General features: G+C 39.7%; 1 protein-coding gene across 6 annotated transcripts in view; it reads right to left on the reverse strand.

Annotated features, from left to right (window-relative positions):
- Positions 1-13,341, reverse strand: part of LOC125451881 (regulator of G-protein signaling 20-like) — a 227,178-nt gene that overhangs the window by 149,636 nt on the left and 64,201 nt on the right. The window contains exon 1 of one of the 6 annotated variants that reach the window (XM_048529593.2): positions 765-995. The exons of 4 other annotated variants lie outside the window; for them this stretch is intronic. The gene's annotated coding sequence lies outside the window, so the exon portion shown is untranslated. Of the gene's footprint in view, positions 1-358; positions 445-764; positions 996-13,341 lie in introns of those variants that run through there. One more of the 6 variants, XM_048529594.2, reaches the window with a different exon arrangement.

The following is a 13,341-nucleotide window of genomic DNA, read 5'->3' on the forward strand; positions in this document are numbered from 1 at the left end:
TGTGAACCATTCCTCCCTGCCATTTTCTACAAATAGCTCAGCAGCATAACATAAACAGGGCAGGCGGCCGGTTTCTGCCGTCTACTGCAGGATTCTTGGTGTGACTACAGACTATTTTAAATCGTCGAATCGCAAGTGAAAAATCACAACAACAGCAACAAATCCCGAGGAATTAAAATGCAATTGAAAATATAGACAAATGGTCCACGGGAACGGCAGGCAACCATAAAATGGACGGTGTCAGATTTAAAGCAGCAATTGTCCCCGGGTATTGCTGAGGTAGATAGTAATTTATATAAACGAATGATAGAATATTTCCTCAGGTTAAAAAAACTACCTGATACAAAATAACACTCACGTCACTTCCTTGAATTGGTCCGAGTTAGAACCGGGGCTCCCTGGTGACAGAGATAACGCAGACGCCAGCCAGGGACCCAAGTAACCTGCTCACTAAGCTGTTATCTATTGTATCAGGCTAAATACGATGATCATTTCAATGTATATATCAAAAAGAAATATGTCATACACAACCACAAAGACCGCAAAGATCAGACCCTGAGACATACTAACATAACAAAAGAAACAAATAATTGTCAAATCAAATTGCGCCATGTATAATTACAAACCAAATGTGTGCAACACCGCCAATTGATTTTTTTTATTAATCGGAGCATCCGCTTGAACATGAACAACAATAGAAGCTCAAACGAAAAATGACGGCAAGAATAACCATTAAGTGATTAGATGTCTATGCTTACACTCACCTTTCTTTGGTTTAAATTATTTCACTCGGTGAAAGCACTCGGCGCATGAGCTGTGTTTAAGTTTACGGATTTTTCGCTGCGTTCATTCGTTGTTGTCAATGAACACGACTCAGCTCGCCCGGAAGGTATTGCTCTCTCTCTCTCCCACCCCTACCCCCTCCTTTATGTAGAAAGAGGGAGAGAGAAGGAATAATGAGCGAAAAGTCAGGTCATCCGGCAATAATATCGTTGGGCGAATCAGTCGAGAAAGACGGTTATTGCGCCTGGGAGTTAGCTATGTTCAGAAACAAGAGACTGTTCCACCCACCCCTTATTTTTCTGACAGCAGGGCCATCCGCAGTACATTAAAATCTCCCGTACATACCCAAGGAACCTTTTCGTATCTGCCTAGTTATTATTACCATTTGGAGCTGAAACTATATGTCAATATTGCAACAGGTGGGCGATCGGTCATTAATAATTTATCAACATGCTTTATCTAAACATATTTTAATGCAAAATCGTATCAACATAATCAGTGTGAAAACGAAACGTGCTTTGGACAGGTGGCCGGGGAGGATACATTTTCAAGATGTCCGTATGGTTTGAGCTAATTTGGGATTGGGGTTAATTGCATTGAGAGACTCATGATTCGATTGGGTTCAGCGGCTCCAGAAGGGAATTTCTTTGGTCTCAGAAACTTAGCAGCCAGAAATAGGGGCCGAGATGCTACCCTGTGGTTGCCTGGCAGCACCTTTTGATCCTTGGTCGTTATGAGTGTCGGGTGGAACCTGCACTGTTTTTACAGTACGGCAGAAAAGAAGTATTTCTGAGTAATTCAAAGCGTCCTCAGGAAAACCTTAACTGTTAAAACAAAATCAAAGTATACATAACAAACTTTTAGCATTTAAAAAAGGTCAATACATGCACCGAAACCAATTACGGAAAAGTTCATTAGTGAGCACTAAAACCCATCAAGTTTATATCTGCTTCTCTTTTCCTCTTTCATGATTACCAGGTAGCTCTCTTCTGCAAATCTGGTATAAATCAAAATTGACCAAATCACAATGAATTACGAGCTCAGTGAAAACTGCTGGAGCCCCAACCCTTAATGGATGAAGTCAAAGAGTAACTTATGCAGTATTTATTGCCAAAATCGGATTGGAATGGACAAAAAATATCGTCTGTCTGCGTTATGGTTTTCTCCCTTCTCTTTCGAATGATTTGCTGTGCTACGTGACAAGAATTGGCCAAGATTATGGATGGACCCGGGTACAACTTAAAAATGTATGCCGATGCTGGACATCTGAAACAAAATCAGAAAACGCTGGAAATTCACAGCAGATCAAGCAAAATCTGTGTAAAGAGAAACTGGCTTTGTGTTTCAGGCCGTGAGCTTATTGCCAAGACTTCTGTGTTGTATAAATCGAATTATACGTGGCACAGGTGCCTTCACATTTTCTTTACTTGTGAACCGTTTGCATTGCTGGCTGGCCAGCAATTAGTGATCGTTCCTGTGTTGTACTTTATAAAGTGGCGGTGATCTGCCTTATCAAAATGCCACAGTCCATACGTTGTAGGCAAACCACAATGCGATTAGGGAGGTAATTCCAGGATTTTGATCCAGTCAATAAATTGTGATATATTTCCAAAGCAAAATTGTTGAGAGGCTTTGATGGGAACTCACAGTGATGGTGTTTCCATGAGCCTGCTGCACATGTCTTTCTACATGGATGCAGTTGTGGCTTTGGAAAGTGCTGACTAAGGATCTTTGGTGAATTTCTGCAGGGTATCTTGTAGATTGTGCAGATTGCTGCTACTGCGCAATGATGGAGGGAATGGATGTATGTGGAGGTGCTAATCAAATGGGCTGCTTTGGCCTGGATGGTGTCAAGCTTCTTGAGTGTTGTTGAAGCTGCACTATTCCAGTTAAGTGGAGCATATTGCATTGCATTCCTGATTGGTGTCTTGTAGATAGCAGATAGGCTTTAGGGAGCCAGAAGGTGAGTTACTCATGCAATATTTCCAGTGCCTGACCTACTGTTGTAGCCACTGTCTTTATGTGGTGAGTCTAGTTGAGTTTCTGATCAATGGTAGCTCCTAGGATGTTGATAGTGGTGGATTCACGATGGTAACACCATTGACTGTCAAGGGCAGGGGTTGGACTGCCTCTTATTGCCAGTGATCTGCTTGACATTTGCATGATATGAATGTTATGAGTTGGGTGTTTTCTAAAAGCACAATAATGAGCTTGTCCCTATGAATCTAACTTACGATAAAAATGCAATAGGGTTGTCACTGGATCTCTAGTAGTATGGTTGTACTGTCACTGCCAAGCAGTTCCCTTTTATACTGTAGAGGCAGTATAGATCTTCATTCCAGTTGGGGAAAGCAAGAGTGAGGCTAAGCTCAAACCAATACAAATACAGCAGCAGTAATCAAGAATTGAATTATGACATAAAGAAGTCATACGCATCTTTAATTGAGTACATCCAATGACTTTTAGTCGTATTTGCTTGATAGTTGGGTGGAATAGCAATAGTGTGGACAAATAGATTTGATTCCTGATGGCCATGATAATCAAAAGAATATTTTCGTGAATTTAGTCTTAGGCACCAGTGAGCAGGTTACAGATATTCCATTGTCTTTTGTTTAAATTTGTTCTTGGAATGTGGATAACAGTGACAATGGTGTGTTCACATTACCACCTCAAATTTATCTCAAAATGTAGTGGAGGAACTTCTCCTTGCTACGTCTCTTATACTGATTGTTATCCCTCTCTAACTTTATATGACATATGATTTAGTAGCAGGGATAGGTGGATAAGCCACTGAGACCTGCTCCACCATTTGATAATATCATGGTTGACCTGAATGTGGCCTTGATTGTGCTTCGCTGTCTACACCCTCTGCCTTTTGACAATAAATTGGAGACGTCTTTTTGCTATATTAAGCTCCCTAGTCTTGCTCATAAGTAGAAACGTCTTTTCACAATTTATCCTCTACAGTCCCCTCAGGATTTTAAATGTCTTCTAAATTCCAGCGGATAGAATCACAGAACCCCCACAGTGTGGAAACAGGCTCTTCAGAACAAGCCCAACTTGTCAAGCCTTTCTTCAACATCTTCATCACAGGAATCAGATTTGTGCCCTTCTCTGAGCTGCTTTTCATATATAAATATGAGCTTCTTATGTACTGAAATCAAAATAAAACCCAATGTTCCCATGTGGTAATGTAAACTTGTTGCAAACCTTCACTGCTTTTACACTTTTTAATGTTATGTTAATTTCCTCTGCATTAAAAGTTCACATCGCAATTGTCTTCCTATTCACTATTTGTATCTGTATTCAAATTTTTTTGTACTTCATATTTTAGTTGGGAGCTCATGGATTATGATCCAGTGTCATTGATGAAACTGTAATATGAGTCCAGGAGAGGTTAGTATGTGACATGAAATGAACTTGTAAGCATTCTTTTGACTTTCATGATAATCAATGTTTTACATTTGAGAGGCACTGGAGAAATAACATAGAAAGTTGCTATATTGCTGTCTGCAGCTGCACTCTGGAATTACTGTCTGCTGATGATGAAGGGAATGGATATTGTATCCAATAATTGGATTATCAATCAAGTTGTGATAAGAGGTGTCTAATACATCTATAATGATTTTAGATTTGGATTTCAAAATTGAGACAGACAGATTTAGATACATTCCGTGAATGTTTTTGTTTTAATGGTTAGAAAGTCACATTCAAATAGAAACCTTAATATTAACAGTTCCAAGAAAGCATATGATTGAAATTGAGAACTTGGGAGAATCCGTTGTGGTATTAATGGATGGAATGCTTATACTGTTGGGTTAGCAAGTCAGAGTAAGTGCATTAAGGCAATTCATTTAGTTTGACTTAAGAAGAGAAGGTTCAATGTTTCAGCCACAAAGAATTCAAATCCAGTGCAGAAGATTACACATTTTCTTCTGGAAGGAAAACAAAATTTTTCAGTTCAGTTCAGGGCAACCAGTCACCTTGGCAGAAGTGGTTTTTTGTTTGTGAAGCTTGCAAGTCAGGACAAATTGGATAGCAATATTCAAATTGTGAAAACTGAAAAAGTTTAAGCGATTGCAATTGCAAAATATTCATACCAATGGAAAGGAATTATTAAAAAATAAGGCCTCAGCAGTCCAAGGGAAAGAAAGTTGAAAATGTCGTTAAGTAAAGATTTGTAAAAGCTAAAACAGGAGTGATATTTCATAAAATTTGAGAGTCTGAAATGGATGAAATGGTTGAAATTCTGTTTTGATGTTTGTTAAGTCTTTGCAATTGTTCTTCTGTATGTGTACAGCTTTCTTTTTTATTTCTTCTTTTATGTAATAAACTTACGTTCTGTGTTAGTGAATATCTGCAACCTTGTGTGACTATGTTTCAGTGGCTATCACTGTTAGCCAACAACAAAAAAAAACTATTAAGTAACCTACGAGCTAGGATCATAACAAAAAAATGTACACTATCCTGGATACTGTTTAGCTTCTTATGTCTTCTTACAGCTAATCCATCCAGGAAAGTTGGGGTTATTCTAAAAGACTTCTGACAATGGCCTTGTAAATTGTGGAGAACCACTTAAGGATCACACAGCCATTGTGCTTGTTGCAGATTATTCAACTTCTAGACAGCTAATTGTACCAACATTGTCAATAGGGTTTGTCTCGTTAAACCTTTGGTTAGTTGTGATCTCAGAAACGTAAATGGCATGGGAATCAGCAATTATGTTACTTTTCAAAGTCAAAGAGAGTTGGTCAGGCCTGTTTGTTGGATATTGTCATTACTGGGCACTTAAGTGCCTTGAATGTTACCTGCCACATGTCAGCCAGAGCTTTGATGTTATGCAGGGCCTAATACTCATTGATATGAGCTGCATTATTACCAGAGGAGTTGTTAGTAGAGTTGATCGCTGTGGAATCTGTGAAAAATTACTATACTGGGTGCACTTGATCAACAAACTGTTCTACTGATGTCATGTAGCTATGATGATAGGTCTGTGACAATCACAATACACTTCCTTTTATCAGTGTTTTTATTTATTCATAGAATGTGGGCATTGCTGGCTGATCAAAATTTATTGTCCTTGACAAGGTGATGGTGAGTTGTCTTCTTGAATTGCTGCTGTCCACGTGCGATATGTTGACCCATGATGACCTTAGGAAGGGAGTTCCAGGAATTTGATGCAGTGATAGTGATTATTTCCAAGCCAGGACAGTGAGTGATTTGGAGGGGGTGTAGGTGGTGTTCCCATGTATTGGCTGTCTTTATCCTTCTTGATAGAAGTGGTTGTGAGTTTGGAAGGTACTAATGAACTAATGATCTTTGGTGAGTTTCTGCAATGCATCTTATCGATTGTACACATTGCTGCTACTGAGTGTCAGTGGAGGAGGGAATGGATGTTTGTGGATGTGTTGCCAATCAAATGGGCTGCTTTGTCCTGGATAATGTCAAACTTCTTGAGTGTTACTGTTACTGCATCTATCCAGGCAAGTGGGGAGTATTCCATTACAGTCCTGACTTGTACCTCGTAGATAGTGGACAGCCTTTGGGGAGAAAGGAAGTGAGTTACACATCACAGTATTCCTCGTCTCTGACTTGTTCTCGTAGCCATTGCATTTATTTGGTGAGTCAAGTTGAGTTTCTGGTTAATGGTAACCCCTGGGATGTTGATAGTGGGGAGATTTGGTCGTGGTAACTTCATTGAATGTCAAGGGATAGTGGTTAGATTGCCTCTTATCGGAGATTTTCATTGCCTGGCAATTGTGTTGTGCAAATGTCACAAGTCTAGATATTGTCCAGTTCTTATTGCATTTGATCATGGACTGCTTGAGTATTTGAGGAATCATGAATAGTGCTGAACATTGTGCAATCATCAGCAATCATTCCCGCTTCTGATCTTATGATGCAAGGAAAGTCATTGATGAAGCAGTTGAAGATGGGTATGGCCTAAGACACTACTCTGAGGAACTCTTGCAGAGGTGTCCTGGCGCTGAGATTACTGACCTCTAACAACCCCAACTATCTTCCATTGAAAGGTAAATGGATCAGTTTCTGAGGCTGTAAATGATATTTAATTGATTCAGTTTCAGGGATTTAAGGACTTTTCTGTTTTCATGTGACTCAGCCTCATACCACCCAATGGTATCAGAATTCTGTTCCAGTAGAAAAGCTGAAGTGCTTCCAATTAAGGCAATATCAAAGACTGGCTTACCACAGAAATATTCATATTTGCAGGACAACATGGCAACATTGCAGGTACTTTACTTTCATCCCAAGACACAGGGCCCTGAGAAAAGGAACAAAATATTCATAGGATTTTACCATAATAGCCACATCTCACATTTCAATCAGTAGGTAGTGTTTAGAAAATGTATTATAACAGGGAAGAGAAAAGTCTATGCGGACAACAGATAAATACCATTACAGAATCAAGTAGCATAGAAGGTAAGGTAAAAGACACGTTAGTGGAAACTGGGATCACCATTGGGAAGTTACCTTAAATCAGAATATTTTCCAAGGATAATGCATAATGCGAGAAATTGTTTTCTGAGAGCAAAAGCAAATTTTGTACCTTCACTACTTTACATGCCAAAAGTTTCCATAAACAATCATAATGAATCATATTGGTGAGATGTAGACGGTGATGAATTAAAGATATTTTTGGAACTGGAAGCCTGTGTCCAGTGGTATGCCACTGGGTTTGGTGCCGGGTTTCTTGCAGTATGTTGTGCACATAATAATCTAGACATGAATGTAGGAGGTGTGATTGGTAAGTTTTCAGACAGCATCAAAATTTGTGGGATGATAAGTGGAGACAAAGAAAGCCCTCAACTAAAGGACATTACGTATAGGCTGGTCAGATGGGCTGGGCAGTGGAAAATGGAATTTAATCCTGAAAAATGTAAGATGATATGTTTTGGGAAGACTAGCCAGGCAAAGGAATCATTGTTTAATTGTAGGATCCAAGGAAGCATGGAGGATGAGACGGGCCTTGATGTACATTTACATAAAACCATAATAGCATATGAAATAGGAACAGGAGTAGGCTTTTCAGTGCCTTGAAACACTCCTACTAATCAACATCACCACAGCTGGACCAGTATTCCTCAAGTCCAATTTTCTGCTTAACCCTTGATTACCCTACTGACCAAGAATCTATCCATCTCAGCCTTATATATGCACAAGGACTCTGTCCCCAAAGTTCACCTTGACAAGGAGTGTCAAAGACTCACAACCCTCTGAGAGGAGAAATTCCTTCTCAAGTTATTCTTAAATTTCCATGTCTTCATTATATGTTTATGCCCTCTGGTCCTGGACTGTCCCATGGAGACATCTCTCAGTAGTTTCACAGTCAAGCCCTTAAAAAATCTGTACATTCCATTGAGATCATATCTCTTCAATGAGTAGAGTCCCAAAGATGTTTAACCTTTGCACATGAAACAATCCCTTCATACCAGAAATCATCCTGATGAACTTTCGCTGACCTGCCTCCAATAAGGTGATATCTTTCCTTAAATAAAGTGACCAAAACTGGCCATGGTATTTCAGATGTGGTCTGGCCCACATGTTGTACAGTTACATTAAGACTTCTTGTTTCCTATACTGTGATCCCCTTGAAGTAAGGGCCAACATTCCATTAGCCTTCCTGAAAATGTGTTGCAACTATTTGCCAGCTTTCGATGTTTTGTGTGCAAGTGACTCCCAAGATCTTTTGTGTTAGATTTCTGCAGTTTTTGCCCACTTAAATAACACTTTCTTCTTTTGTTCTCCTTTCCAAAGTGAATCACTTCACATTCTCCTATAATATAATGCATTTGCCAACTTCTTATCCACTCACTGAACGGTATCTCTTCGTAATTACTCTGTACTGCTCTAACAATTTGCCTTTCCAAATATTTTTGTGCGTCTGAAAATTTGGCTACAGTATATTCATTTCCTTCCTCAAAGTCATACATATATATTGTAAACAGGTGCAGTCCTAGCACTGATCCCTGTGTACGATAATGTAGAATATAGAACAGTACAGCACAGGAACAGGTCCTTCAGACCACCATATCTGTGCTGATCATGATATCATTCTAAACTAATCCCACCTGCATTCAAATGGTTTGTATCCCTGCCTTCCCTGCTGTTTATGTGTCTATCTAACTTCCTCTTAAACTTAAACCTACCTGTTTCTACCACCTCTCCTAGCAGCACGTTCCGGGCTACGCCAGTGTAAAAAACTAGAATCACACATCTCTTTTTAAACATTTTCCCTCTCCTGTTAAGCCTATGCCATCAAATATTTCATATTTCTACCTTTCTAACAGGTCACCTCCCAGCCTCTGACTCTGTCATGAAAACAATCCAAGCTTTTTACCTCTCCTTATAACGAATGCATTCCAATTCAAGCAGCATCCTCTTTGCACTCTCTCCAAATCTTCCACATCCTTCCTTTAGCATGGTGACTAGAGCAGGACAAAATACCAAATTCGCCAATGATCTTCAGACAGCACCTTTCCAACCCAAGGCCATTTCAATTTGGAAAGGCAAGGACAGCCAATACGTGGGAACACCACCACCTGCAAATTCCCCTCTGAGCCACTCACCATCCTAACTTGGAAATATGTCACTACTTCTTCAATGTTGCTGGGTCAAAATCCCAGAAGTCCCTGCTGAACATTGGTCAACCTACAGCAGGTGGACTGAAGCAATTCAAGAAGGCAGCTTACCACCACTTTCTCAAGAGCAACTAGGGACAGGAAATACATGCTAGCCAGCCAGTGGTGCTTACATTCCACCAAATGTGGCCTAACTGAAGGGTCCTGCCATTTACTATATACTTTAAAATTGCAATTGACCTCCCAAAATGTATCATCTCACACTTATCTGGATTAAAATCCATCTGACATTTCTCTGTCAAACGTTCTAACTGATCTATATCCTGCTATATCCTTTGCAACCCTCCTCACCATTCATAACTGCAGTAACTTTTGTGGCCTCTGCAAACTTACTAATTAGACCACCTACATTTTCATTCAAATCATTTAGATATATTACAAGCAACAGATGTTCCACACTGATCCTTAGGGAAAACTGTGGGTCATAGAGTTACAGGCAGAAAAATTCCCATCCATAACTACCCTCAGTCATCTATGACTGACCCAATTATGTATCCAACTTGCCAGGTCACAATGGATTTCCTGCAATTTAATCTTCTGGACCAGCTTATCATGAAGGGCCCTAAATTCTTTCATTCAATACTTGTAGACTACTTCCACTGCCTGCCTCTCATCAACCATTTTCATCACTTTTCCAAAAAAATCTCAAGCAAGTTTGTAAGATAAGACCTCAACTGCATAAAACCATGGCGACTATCCCTAATAAGTCCATTCTTCTGTAAATACAAATAAATCCTGACTCTAAGAAACTTCTCCAATAATTTCCCTACCACTGATGTAAGATTCATTGACCTATAATTTCCTGGATTATCCCTGTTGCATTCTCAGACAAAGGAATAACTTTGGCTATTCTCCTCTCCTCTGGGATATCATCTATGTCAAAAAGGATACAAAAGTCCTTATGAAGGCCCAAGAAATCTTCTCTATTGTTTCCTTCAGTATCCTGAGATAGATCCCATTTGGCCCTGGGATTTATCTAACTTAACGTTTTGCAAGACACCCTCTAATCTTACCATCGTTCATGCCCTTTTCCTTGATGAATATCAATGCAACATACTAAGAATCTGACCCACTTTCTCTGGCTCCACATGTAAATTTCTGCCTTTGTCCTTGAGTGGACCTACCCTTTACCTAGTTACCCTCATGCTCCTAATATATGTATGAAATGTTTTGGGATTCTCCTTATTTCTACATTCCAAGGATATTTCATAGTCCTTTTGAGCCCTCTTAATTCCTTGTTTAAGATCTTTTTTTGCTTTCTTTGTACCTATCAAGGGCCTAGTTTGGTTTCAGTTTCCTAACCATTACATATGCTTCCTTTCTCTTTTTGACTAAAGTTCAAATACTATCTTGTCACCCAAATGTTCCCAAATCTTGCCATCCTAATCTTGAATACTCTGAGGAATGTGCTGGTCCTGAACTCTAGTCAATTGTCCTTTAAAATACTCTGACATCCCAGGTTTGAATTTAGCCTCAGCTGTCCTGTTCTAATTTCCCCAAACTAATACTTTTGTAATTAACCTTCCCCCAATTTAGCACCTGACAAATTCTGTCCCATCTATGCACCTGGCAATCAGAGAGTCCCAGTTGATATTGACGAAGTTAAAATTAACAACAACAACAACTCTGTTGTTTTGATGTCTTTCCATGACCTACTTACCTGCCCATTCCACTATCTCCTACTGGTTATTGGGAGGTCTTATTCCTAAATTCTAACCATGTGGCTTCACTAGATGAACCTTCTTTGATGTCCTCCCTTAGTACAGCTGTGACTTTTCCTCAATCAGTATTGCAGATCCCCCACCCCTTTTATACGCCCATCTGATTTGGCTGAAACATCTAAACCCTGGAATGATGAGCTGCCAGTCCTGCTCTTTTCTCAACTAAGTTTCTGCAATGGTTACTACATTGTAGTCCCATGTACTAAACCAGATTCCAATCTCATCAGCCTTACCTGTTATACCTAGTATTAAAATAAACTCGCTTTAATTAATTAAAACAAATACACTTCAGACCACTAGCCCTGCCTTTCTTCCTGTGAAACTTCACTGGTTATAGTCTGTCAACCTGAGAAACATCTCTTATCCCAATTCACTTTTTCCTGGCATCAGCTAATTCTCTATACATGCCTTTGTACCATCTTCAATACCATGGTCTTTTACCTTTTGACTTTACCTTTTGCGAGGTATCTTGTTTTCTGGAAGTCCAAATACAATGCATCTACTGATTCCCCTCTTCACTCTCATTAAGACTTCCTTTAAAAACTAATAATAATGACCATAGATCCTTGAAGGTAGTAGGACAGGTTGTTAAGAAAACATATGGGATACATCCCTCCATAATACAAGAATGAATACAAGAGCAAAGACATTCTGCTGGTGCTATATGTAACATTGATTAGACCCCAAATGAAGCCCCTGTGCATTCTGGATCCTCAACTTCCTGACCTGCAGACCATAATTGTTAAGGATAGGTGACAACACTTTCTCCACAATAATTCTCAACACTAGTGCCCACGAGGCTGTGCACTCAGTGCCTTTCTATAACTATGGCCAAATTTAGCTGTAACTCCATTTACAAATTTGCTGCCATAGTGGGTTGTGTCTCAAACAATGATGAGACAGAGCATAAGAAAGAGATAGAGGGCTTAGTGGTATGGTGAAAATACAGCACTCTTCTTCACTGTTGGCAAAATGAAGGAGCTTCAAGAAGTGGAGTTGAGGATACACCCATCTGTACCAATGATGCTGTGGTAGAGGTGGTTGAGAGCTTCAAGTTCCTAGGAGTAAATATCACCAACAACCTGTCCTGGTCTATCCGTGTTGACACTACAGTAAAAAAAAACATACTTTTTCAGAAGGCTACAGAAATTAGGCACGTCCACAATGACTCTTACCAATTTTGATAGATGTACTATAGAAAACGTCCTATCCATATGCATCTTAGCTGGGCATAGCAACAATTATGCCCAAGACTACAGGAAATAAGAGAGTTGTGAATGCAGCCCAGACCATCATGAAAACCAGCCTTCCTTCTGCTGACTCCTCTAGACTTCTCGCTAGCTTGGGAAAGCAACCAGCAAATCAATGACCCCTCCCACCCCAGTGATACTTTCTTCCATCATCTTCCATCCAGCATATACAAAAGTTTAAAATACATACCAACAGATTCGAGAACAGCTTCTTTTCTACTGTTATCAGACGTATGAATGGACCTCTCGTATATTAGAGTTGACCTTTCTCTGTACCTTCTCTGTAGCTGTAACACTATATTCTGAATTCTGCTCTATTACCCTGATGTGCTTATGTAAGTTATGATTTGCCTGATTTGCAAATGGAACAATACTTTTCAGCATATCTTTGTAAGTGACAATAATAAATCAAATCAAATCAAATACTGGGTGAAATTCTGGCTCACTGTAGGAAAGATGTAATTGCACTAGAAAATGAGCAGAAGGGATTCACCAGGACACTGTCTGGGCTGGAGTGTTTAGCTACGAAGAGAAACTAAATAGGATGGAGGCTGTTTTTGTCAGAGTGGAGAAGGCTGAGGGGCCTTCGATTGAAGCATACAAAATTGTCAGGAGCATAGACAGGGAGAGACTTGTCTCTTCAGTAGAAGAGTCAATTACAATGGGACACAGATTTAAAGTAAGGAGGAGGATGTTTAGAGGAGAGTTGAGGAAAATGTTTTTCACTAGAGGTTTGTGGGTATTTGGAACTCACTGCCAGAAGGGTGGCGCAGGCAGGAAACCTCCAGATATTTAAGAACCAATCCGATGAACACCTGAAGCAGTAGAGCCTACAAGGCTATGGGAATTGTGTTGGTAAATCGAATTAAAATGCTTGGAAGTTTGAAGACTAGCATGGACATGTGAGCCAAGAGGCATGTTTTCATG

This window comes from Stegostoma tigrinum, chromosome 5 (assembly GCF_030684315.1).
Source record: "Stegostoma tigrinum isolate sSteTig4 chromosome 5, sSteTig4.hap1, whole genome shotgun sequence".
NCBI lineage: Eukaryota > Metazoa > Chordata > Chondrichthyes > Orectolobiformes > Stegostomatidae > Stegostoma > Stegostoma tigrinum.